This window comes from Cervus elaphus, chromosome 29, assembly GCF_910594005.1.
Source record: "Cervus elaphus chromosome 29, mCerEla1.1, whole genome shotgun sequence".
NCBI classification, from domain to species: Eukaryota; Metazoa; Chordata; class Mammalia; order Artiodactyla; family Cervidae; genus Cervus; species Cervus elaphus.
The window spans coordinates 53,405,587-53,416,925 of record NC_057843.1 but is presented as its reverse complement, the minus strand read 5'-3'; the positions used below and the strand labels follow the sequence as shown (position 1 = coordinate 53,416,925).

At 42.5% G+C, this 11,339-nt stretch overlaps 1 long non-coding RNA gene across 1 annotated transcript; it reads right to left on the bottom strand.

Annotated features, from left to right (window-relative positions):
- Window positions 1-955: 955 nt before the first annotated feature.
- LOC122686288 lies at window positions 956-10,851 on the bottom strand. The gene is made up of 4 exons (XR_006338688.1): window positions 10,768-10,851; window positions 8,661-8,811; window positions 2,374-2,616; window positions 956-1,105 (listed from the first exon to the last, which is right to left on the bottom strand). It is a non-coding gene; the product is annotated as an uncharacterized LOC122686288 (long non-coding RNA).
- Between the last annotated feature and the right edge of the window lie 488 nt (window positions 10,852-11,339).

Here is an 11,339-nt window from a genome sequence, read left to right as displayed (position 1 = left end):
TGAAATCAAAACTTCAGTCTCTCAACCAAATAAGAACGTCTCCCCTCCTGCGCCTTTAATCCTAACTCACAATTTTACAGACGATCAGTGAAGAGGGGAAAGTGGCACCATCTCTTCTTTTCTTCCCTTTAATTCAAAGCCTTCCTCATCAACTCACGGTCGCCTTACCTCCTCTGTGGTCAAGAGCAGTAGGTGGAACAGTAGTAAAAAAGTAGATGCTTCTTTTCTCAGTTGATGCTTTTCCCAGTCCTCTTTGATATGTTTAATAACGTCTGCAAAGCAGTCATCGAATTCTGGCTCTCCTATGGGGTTCAGTGGACATTTCTCCAAGTCCTCCTCAGAGACCTCTCACTGTACCATTTCTCGGCATAGGGAATGCAGGTTTCAGGCTAACCTCCTTAACTTCACCTGAATTCCCATTCTCTTTCTGTCAGGGCTACCGCGTCCCAGCAAACTCTCCTCCCGGACAGGTTTCTTCCAGCACAGTTCACTCCTAGCTATCCTGTTCATAGTCAACATGGCCTCCAGGAAACACTGTGAATGCCTGTGTGGCATTAAGGTATAGGTCTCTCCCTGTCTTAGCCTAACTTCCCAAAAAGTGGGGTCCAAGATAGAGCTTTGCCTGCAGGTAGTTTATTTGAGAGTAATAATCCCAAGGAGCAAGAGAGCAGGAGAAGACAGGAACAGAAGGAGGCAAAGCCAACACACGTATACATTATCAAGTTGGCCGGCCACAGAGGACAAGGGTAGGGAATCATGTCAGGACAGACTGCGGACCTGTGAGAAATGCATTTCAGGGTTGGGGAGTTGGAGGCACTGAGGAAAGTAGGAAGCATTTATCCACCATTTTTCTTCCTCCATTGGTCAAGTGTGGCCCCACTGGTATTAACGCCCTACAATCTCAAGTTGAGTGTAAATGAATTCATAGCTGCTATATCAGAGAGGCCCCAGGGCAGGAAGGGAAGGCTATGCAGTGTGGGCCTGGGGTCAGGCCCTATTTCACCATACCTGTACAAAACACCAGCAGTGATTTCAGTAGGAGGTGAGGGGTCAAGAGAATTCTGAAGCGATGCGTGAGCACTCTGACACTCTAACACTCTCCTTCCTGGATGTTAAAAGACAACATTGTGACTCCCATGCAAATATAAAATGAACATTTATTAAAGATGACCTCAAACTTAATAACTAATGAGGGAACCAGTAAGGTGTCAGAACCTGTTCAAAGAAGCATTCAAAGCACAGATATGTATTTAGGACCTTGGGAATACTAGAATGAAATAAGGCATTTGCTTAGTTTATATAAAACTAGCTTCTTTGGAGACAAAAGGGGGGAATCAACTGCATCTCCCTCAGATAACATTCACTCGGATCTCTATGAACAGGAGAAATTTCCATTACTATCAACATTCTATAATTTACAGTGTCATAAAGTAACTCAAATAACCAAGAAGAGAGTTTTAGGCAATGTCTAACTTTCATTTAAAAATACCCAGTTATTTTTTTTTTTTTTTTTTGCCCATTTCAAAGTCCTTCCCCATTTTTCTTGATGAGGTCATCATGGAAGACCCTAGCCTTTATTTTCTCATCAAAAATTATTCTAGGAATTCACTTGTGATCCAACCCAAAGAACTAGAGGTAAATTTCTAAGTCAGGGGTTGGCAAACTGTGACCCACAGGCCAAGTCTGACCAGTAGAGTTTTGAAGAGAAAGTCTTGTTGGGATTCAGCCACAATGACCCACTGCCTAGGACTCCTTTCACGCCACAACGGCAAAGCTGAACAGCTGCATCTAGGACGGAAGAGCCCGCGCTGCCTGATATATTTACTATGTGGCTCTTTATAGAAAAAATCTGCTGACCTCTGCTTTAGGTCATCAAGCAAATAGCAAGATTGTGAAATGTCAATTTTCTTTTCCATCAGATGGCCCCTGTCTCTAACAATCATTTTCTAGGGTTTGAGGCCAAGAAGGAAGCAGAGGAGAACTATCTACCTAGCATTTTCTAATCTTGTTCATATCCTTCAAAGAATCCCCCTTTTTTCTACCACACCAACTAACCTTCTGTGATGTAGACTGGAGCTGGACAATGGGGGCCAAGAACCAAGCGTTCAAAGACTAGTTTTACCATTTCCTAATAAGGTCTATAAAGAAATGTCTAGACTCCCTTTACAAGGTTATAGGCACTTACAGCCCATTGTCTTCCATTTATGAGTCTTAATTAAAATTCCAGGATCCCAGTAAAGGTCCTGACCCATCACTATCCCAAGACAAAGCTGCTGATAAACCATTAGGGGTGAGATTCAAATCCAGGTCTGACCCGACTCAAAGCTTGTCCTTGCCTGACTCTCAGGATAGGCATGATTCTTAGGGACTTACCTCACATGAATGCCATCTACTTCCAGAGCCATTTTGCTGTTATTTTTAAAGACGTTGGAAGTGGCAAGAGCACTGGGGTGAGAAAACATGTTTTAGGCAGAATGCTTGATACCTCCTTGCTGCTTCCCCAGCATTCAGATGGGGGAGGAAACACGGGTCGGCTTCCACACCAGCCTGGCAGAGGAAACAGACATCTGTCTCAGGACGGTATTTCTTACTCTTGATAGCAGCCAGGAGTGGTTTCTGATCCAAAAGAAAAAATGTGCTTCAGCTAAGAAATATGAGATTAAAATTCAAGCATATTGAAACTAAACTTTGAATAAGTTTCTCTCCTTTTTTTTTTTTTTTTGAAGAATGGCTTAACAACAATGAAGAAAATCTTCATATTATTAAAGCACCAGGTAAGGTGTTTCTAATTAAGTCTTGGAGGAAAAGCACTCAGAAGCCAATTAGTGGAAGGTAAGGGGTGGATCATCAACATGCAGCATCTTCACAATCAGGCACCTGATCCCATCCTTTGAACACAGAAAAGCCAGCATAATGCTTCCTGTTTTCTTTGGTTATAACAGGAAAATAAGAGACCCGGGTTTTCACCTCTGATGGTATAGAAGGGGATTGTCAATCTGAGTGTCAAGACTGTTTCTTGAGCTGATGTGTGCAGACCGTAAACCGTTTTCCTCACCGTCTGTGACGGTCATTGCTCTGATTGTTGTCACTTATGGAGGTCAAGCGTTATATTTAAAGCAATTGTGAGGATGTCTTGGCTCTCTCTCTCGAGGCATCATGCAATAAAACAGTTGATGGATACCATACATAGTTTCATAATGCACTGGGGAGAAAACAAAGCTTTTGGATTCAAGTTGGGTTCAAACACTGGCTGTGTCCTCTACTACCTGGATGATTTGGCATCGACGTTTTTCATATCTTTGAACTTTAGCTTTCTCATCTGTGAGTGAGGGAGAATAACCACTTCCTATTTTTTGTTGTGAGATTTAAATAAGAAAGCGTAGGAAAACCATAGCACAAATCCTGACACACAGTAGGTATTTCAGTAAGTATTCACGTCCTCCCACTCTGCTATACTCAGCAGTTACCATGCTTCAGAGAAATTTTATGAGTTCTGATAGTGCTAACACCCAAAGATGCACTCCACTATATTATTAATTTCTCCTGTCTATGTTTTATCCCATGCCTATCACAAAGGGACTTGTGTTTCTCTTCAGTTTAACAGGAAACTTCTTGCCTAGGCAGAACAAAAGGAAACGCATCACTAGGTCAGGGTGTGATTAAATAATTGGCCTACAGGTCTTTGGTATTAAAATATCAGAGAGCACCTCGGGAGACAGTGTGACACAGTTGAGGATAATTAGGAATGACTGGCATTAGGGAACAGGAGAACTTGGCTATAAGAAGAGAATGCTAAGCTTTGTAAAAGTTAAGCACTCTTTCTATGTGTAACAGACCAGCTGCTTTGGTGAAAGATAGTTTTAGAACAAAGCCCTTCAGTGTTTTGAATTCAAAAGGAAAAGGATTAAACAGCATGGTGATAAAAAATACCCACAAAGTTTAGGGGAAATGGTAGCTTTTCATTGGTAGCAGATGGACCTTTTTTATTTTTATTTTTAAATGAAATGCTTTTTTTTTTTTAAACAGTACCAGTGGGGTGAATGTAGCTTCATGTTGACTTTTAAGCTCCTCAGTAGATTGAAAGTAAAAGGTACATGATGACTTCAAATCGACTTTTCTATATCTTTCCAAACCAAATAATTTTGCAAATTCCATTAGGGTTAGAATTTGCTGGAAGCCAAGAATGTCCTTCTGTACAATCCAAAATGAGGCACAGTCTTTGCCCAATATGAACATCACCAAAGATGTCTGCTTTCAACTCCATAAATGGTTTTATGGTATTTCCCCTAGTTATTTCTCTGGAAAGTCCTTGTTACCATTACCAAATAACTTCAGTCTGAGAGAGAACACAATCAAGATCATCTCAAGTCTGGAAACTGGCTCACAGTGATCCAGTACAATGAGAGCCAAGGAGACCACAGTAAGATGACACTTCCTAGTTCTTCCCCTCTTGACATCCAGTTCAAATACGCTTTCTGCCATTAATAACTGTCGTCATCGAGGACTTCCCAACTGCATTTGAAACAGTGCAATATTCGTCAAAACAGAAAAGTATGTTCTCGTCAATCACGCTACCTTAATTCCAAGGATAATAGATACGTTTCCAAGTTAAGAGGTAGGAAAAGTTTGCTGGCTCAGGCTGCTAACCAGTCACTTACTCTTTCCTAAACATGCGTCATCTTCAGGACACATATGTTAATGTAAATGTATACAATAATATTTGAATTTCTGTGGTGATCACTGCCAGTTGAAAATAAAATTCACAAGCATAAAACCACTAAATATGTTAAGCTATAACCATATCCCCAGCTCTTAGATGAATGTCTGGCACATGGAAAGCACTCAATAAATGTTTGTGGAGTTAAGGATGGTCTACAATAAATGGCAGTTAAGCCAAAAAAGGGAATAAGATCATCCTTGGAGAGTGTGGGGAGGGAGAAAGGAAAGAAGAAATGGAAAGAAAAAGGAAGGGAAAGTGGGCCTTGGAAGTAACTGTGGAAATCACCAAAAACTAAGAGGCAGACATAAGTAAGAGGTAGCCAAGGAGGCTACCAAAAAATTGAGTAAGAGGACCTGGAGAGAAAGAGAAAAAAAACCTCAGAAAACATGAGGTTATACAGGAGTAAAGGTCAGACTATTTTAGGCATTTTTAGACATTTCCCCCTTTTTCACCAGTTCTCTTCCTTTTGAACAGTCTTATTAGAAAGCAAATAGATCTATTTTCAACTTTCATTCTATTCTTTGTATAAACAAATTCACATATCCATAATTTGACTCCAATATTAAAAGAACAATTAGCAGAACAGAATTAATTGCAATAAAACATTTTCTCTTATACTGAGAAAGATAGATTACTAGATAGATGGTCACAGATCAATAAATCAATAATTGATAGATCAACATAGGTACATGAGAGAGAGAAAGAGAGAAGATACATATGGCTTAAGCACATTCTTAATAGTATAGATTTCATTTTTATAGAAAGTAGCCTGAATAAGGGAATCTCTGTAGTTCAGCTGGTAAGAACCCACCTGTAATGCAGGAGACCCTGGTTCGATACTTGTGTTGGGAAGATCCCCTGGAGAAGGGATAGGCTATCCACTCCTGTATTCTTGGGCTTCCCGGCTGGCTCAGACAGTAAAGAATCTGCCTGCAACGCAGGAGACCTGGGTTCGATCCCTAGGTTGGGAAGATCCCCTAGAGTAGGAAACGGCAACCCACTGCAGTATTCTTGCCTGGAGAATCACCGTGGACAGAGAAGCCTGGCTGGTTACAGTCCATGGGGTTGCAAAGAGTTGGACACAACTGAGCGACTAAGCACAGCACAGTCTGAATAAAGCAAGAGTGTTCCAGCAAACACTGGGACTCGCCTCTTATGACCGGTCTTCTGAATCCCACGGCAGCTCTCCCACACTCCACTGGTTTAAGCAGTCACAAGACCGCCCAGATTCACAGGAAGAAGAATTAGACTCAACCTCTTGGTAGGGGGATAGAGGGTCATACTATTGTAGAAGAGCATGGGGGACAAAATATTGCTGTGGCCATCTCTGGAAAATACCATGAGCTGCAATGACTTCTGAAGCAAGTGAGGTTGAAGGTCCGGAGCCATCTTCCCTATATAGGCCTTAATTCTACTGTCTTTCCCTGTGAAGGGCCCTTACTCCCAGACCAAGAATTCTTCCACGGCCACAGACTTTCTTGTTCAGCTGGAGTTATTGTATTTGATACCATCAACTTAATTCCTCACTCAGTCTCTTGACCACAGGGGCCAGGATGGGGAGGGGAGAGACTTTTTTTTTTTTTACAAAGCGGTCTTGTGGCAGTGAAATAATGTCATGGACCAAAAACCAAACCTTAAACTCCTTCCCGTGCCCACCCCTGACTGAATTAGACCTTCCTTTTCTCAGTGCCTCATTTAATAGCTATTATCATTGTCCTCACCAAATTTTATTGCAAGAATTTCATGACTTGTCTGTCTTTCAGGTCCACCTCTCAACTAGCCTTTGGAAAGAGGAACCATTTCATCCAACTTTGCATGTGCTAACAGTAATCAATCACTTCTGTCTTGAAAATCACGACGCTATAATCTAAAAAGTCAGGACTCAGAGACAGCAAACCTGGATTCCTGCCCTATTTCCTCAACATTCCAGCAGGATGACACTGGGCAGTTCACTCAACCTCCCTGAGCTTGTTTCTTTGTCATTAACATGAGGATATGATAATCTGATTTGCCTTTGTCACATAAGGGTTGAGAATCAACTGAGATAATGAACTATAAAGTTACAAGATATTATTATCTACTATTAGTTTCTAAAGAATAGAGATCTTACCCTTTCTTGTCAAAGCTTACTAAATTTCAGTACTTTGCACTCAAAATTCTCTTTATTCCATCAACCATACCAGACCTGATATGTTATTGATTTTAAACATTTAAACAAATCTAAGCTACATAGGAACTCTTAAAAATGAATTTTAACGAGCCAGGCAAGAGTTTAAAACATATATAAACTGGCTGTTCCATACAGTATTAACATTCAAAGCAGGAAAAAAAAATTGTAAGTAGATTCAGAAAGGATTCCTAAAGAGTATGAAAGAAACAAAAGGGTGAAGTGGATCCCTATTCACTTACTAAAAAAAAAAAAAGCAACACTTTCCCAAGATTTCACTCAGCATTTTGTGTTTAGAAAGTCCTCTTAAAAGGACTTGTCAAGGAAACACGTTATCAGCCCTCATTCATTGTATACTACATTTTTCTCCAGAGAAATAATTTACCCTCAAATCAATGAATTTTTGCTACTTCAAAAGCAAGAAAAATTAAATCACGCTAATAACAACTCTTTCAACCCTCAAATCTTATTTTCACAAAACCAAAACTTAAATATCAAAAAACCTGTGAAATTACTGCATTTAACAAAAGCAAGGAACCAAAGCCTGAATAATCCACATTAAGGTAGGATTGGTATGATATCTTTCTGGGAGAATTTGCAACTCTAAAATATATGATGGATCAAATACAGTTTTTGTATCTTTATCTCTAACAGAGAGAAATATTGGTTTAAAGCCTCAGATGGTAAAGAATCCACCTGCATTGCAGGAGACCTGGGTTCAGTTCCTGGGTTGGGAAGATCCCCTGGAGGAGGGCATGGCAATCCACTCCAGTATTCTTGCCAGGAGAATCCTCATGGACAGAGGAACCTGGCAGGCTATAGTCAGGGTCACAAAGAATCAGACATGACTGATAGACTAAGCACAGCACACAATTGAGAAAAACAGAAATTAACTAATATTTATGCATACTTAGTTTTCATAGAGGATAGTTTCCAACCAATTTTAATTCTGTCAAGGAGCATCATCCTGTGCTCTGTGGTGGTATGAGCCTGCAGCCTCAGGGTTTACTGGGCAAAAGATCCTGGGAATTGATGTAAGCCATGCCAGAGAGAGCTCCAGCTCATCTTGTCTTGGCTCCTGCCCAACAGGGTAACACAGAAGGGGAGCCAACCTGAGTGGAAGAGGTTGGAAGGGTGTCACTGGATTCCCACAGGCTGAGGCAGGAGTTACAAATGGCCAGCTGAAATAGAGAAGAATCCAGATAGCTACTGGAAGCTGCAGGAGAGTTCAGCAGAGCACCACAAAGAGCGCAGAAAAGCAGCCATGGGGAAAAAGTCTATTTAACCATCAGTAACTAACTCAGGAAGGCAGCTGTAGGCTCAGGAGTAACAAAGCTGCCAGCCTAGTGAAACCATAACGTTCCCTTCTCTCTCCTATCTCTGACCTTGGCGAGGAACCAACAGGCAGGAAAAGCATGAGAGGAAGGCGGGGTGAACAGGGAGGGGCAGGGGAGAAGGCGTAAAGACAGGAGGACCATGCCTGAAGCAAGTCAGAGCTGAAGGAAGGCAAACAACCGAATGCTGTCACGTTCTAAGTTTTGATTAACATCTTCGCCGTGACATTCTAATTACTGAACTAAGATTGTGTTTGCAACCTAAAGTGACCTTGGAGGATCTTTTTTATAAGACTGGAGGCAAAAGCATAAGATCTGCCAGAGTTGACATCCTGGGGCAGAGGAAAATTAATCCCACTGAATCAAGCTTAAAGTATGATGGGAAAAGACTACAATGCTGTGTTTTGTTTATGTCAAAAGTGAAGCTTGTTAAACTCACCAGCGACATATTGTTGAAGCCGAGTTTTTGACTCTTGATGATTGATATACATTTTTTCCAGTCTTGCCCACACTTAGGAGTAGGTGAAATTCTTCTGATTTCAGTCACTAGATTCCGGTTGTGACCAGAAAGAGACTGTAGAAGTTGAGAACTGTTGGGAATCAAAGAAAACATTGGGATCTAAAATAGACTAGGGGACACTTCATGCCTCCTTCCAAATTTTTACTGACCACATGGACTGAGTGACACATGCCCACTCCCACCACTCACTTCCAAAGTCCTCTCCTCTTCCGTGTCTTCCCTATCCAGGTGCCCGAGCTGAGGTGTCAGGAGGTGAGGTCAAAGTCCGTGCCCAGGCCCTCATATTTTTAATCTCCATGTATTTTTATGAGATTTACATATCACAAGCATCCTGTTCAATAGCCAAAAATCAGACTGTCTTGAAAAAGTAGAGATGGAAATTGGTATCAAGCTCTAGAAACTTGTCTAATACTTTATTCAACTGGGGGCCCTAATAGATATAGAACATCACCTGGGTTTGAAAACAAATGCCTCTCGCCCCCAAATTAGAATAGAGTACAAGAAGAATCTCTGTACTCACCTTTTATTTTTGAACTACTGGGCCCTGAGCTTAAGATATACAAAAATGATAATAGATTATTATTTTTCAAACAGCAATGTCGAGCTTTGCCTTGTGGCTGGGGAGGCTACTCACTGACCAGCTGATATTACAGGTAACTTGCTGGTTACATTATCCCAACATCTTCTCAGGCCAAGCCGGTCCAAGCCTGGTGGTCAGATCAGAGCTTCCCTCGCAAGGAGGAGTTGGCCTCCGTACTCTGGACTAAGGCTAACAGGGAAGAGAGAGGAGCAGAACATTTCCTCCTGGAAGCCAAAGAGGCCCTCCCATCTCTGCTGCCAAACCCAACTCTCCAAAGAGCAAATGAGATGCTAGTGAGACCTTTAAAGCATGCCCCCCACCCCCTACAAAGAAGGCTATTTAATCTCTGAAAAAGCAAGGACAAAGAGACCATCCAGTGGGAAAAAATGAGAAGCATCGGTTGCTTAGGAAGGAAAGAGGCTGGGACTGGCTTTCAGCAGAAACATTTGAACCTGCAAATGTCTCTCCTCCCTGGGAGGACTCAACTGCTGTTGCCTCCATCCATCATACAAATGTTAGCATTTTTAGAAATGTTTAATGTTCTCAGTTCAGTCTGAGAATGGAGTGATCTTGGATATTTAGTTCCATTCTTAATCTCTTCTTATTCGTTTTAAGGTAAGCATGACTGAAGCTACAATATACAACTTGGAAACTGCTCCAGAGATGTATCCAAGTTGCATGGGTTATTGAAACCCCTTTAAGGAGTTACCCGGGAAGGGATGCAAGCTGATGCCTTTACTTTGGAAGGAAACACGGAATGTGTTCTAGAAGCAAGGACTTAAGGTCGGAGACTGATAAAGAGCTGAAACCTACAGGTGTGTCCTATAAGCGGCTCACTCAGGCCACCTGCTCCGTGGCTTGGACGGGTCTAATATCAGTGATACCACCTCACAGGGCTCTCCCTGGCCCTGTCTGGTTCATTTGTCATCATCTGAAACAAACACTTAAATGCTTAGTGAGCAAATAGTTCAGACCAGACAATTCAGGAAAAAACCCTCTGGAAACTGCCACCCACAAGTCAAAAACTGCAGAGCTAAAACGATTCCTAGTAACAGAAGGGCATGAAGACGGCTTCACCTCCCTCTGCCTCAGTTTGGTCCTTTGTGCTGAGGGGATAAAATTGGTGCCCACCTCACAGCGGTCCTGCGAGGAATAAATGAGTTAAGGCAAGCAGAGCGCTTAGAAAACAACGCATGGCCCATAATAAGGGTGCAGTCCGCGTACACACAGGATATAAGAATAAAAGGTCAGCCATCAATCTCTCCGCGGCAGCCTTAGATGCAGAATACCCAGCGCCCTGCAGACTGCCTGGCCTAAGCCACCCAGGATGGTGGAGGCCGAGCACAATTCGATCCCCACCTCTTTGCTGTCAGCAAAAACCACACACGGAGAGAAACGGGAAGGCTTTCTCAAGAGAGGACCCTCGTCAGCAACAGCTTGTGTCACCTTGCATCCACAACCATCGCTCTGAGCAGTTGCAGGGTCAACCACAGTGACGTTAGAAAACATCTCAAAGGACCACAACCCAGGCAAGCCTCACCTCGTGTGCGCACGCTCCGTCGCCTAGCTCTCTACCAGTAAGGAAACCCCGGAAGTCTCAAGAAGTCTCGCGTGGTGTGTGAGTGGTCCACACGTTCAGGGTCACTCCTCTACCCTTTCTGCTTGAAGGGACCACACATCACAAGCCTGCTCAAGGAAGAAAAATCCGACGTTCCAAATGTCCTGCCTGGGACTAGGTAACTTCTCACCCTTCTTTCCTGATTTCCTCGGGACTTCCACCACAAATCTGGCGATTGGTCACAGTATGACCCTTGGGCTCTACAGAGGACTGTTCTAAGGGAAGGCAGAGGAGGGCCAGCCTCTTGGAGTGGCCACCACGTGGCAGAGCCCTCACCCACCCCCACCCAGCTAAATTAATTAACACAGCTAAACTTCACAGAAGCACATCATTAGAAAATCTCTAGATTTTGATACTTCCAGTTCTGCTTTCTTAAGTGAGTCTGCCTTTTAGCTATTAA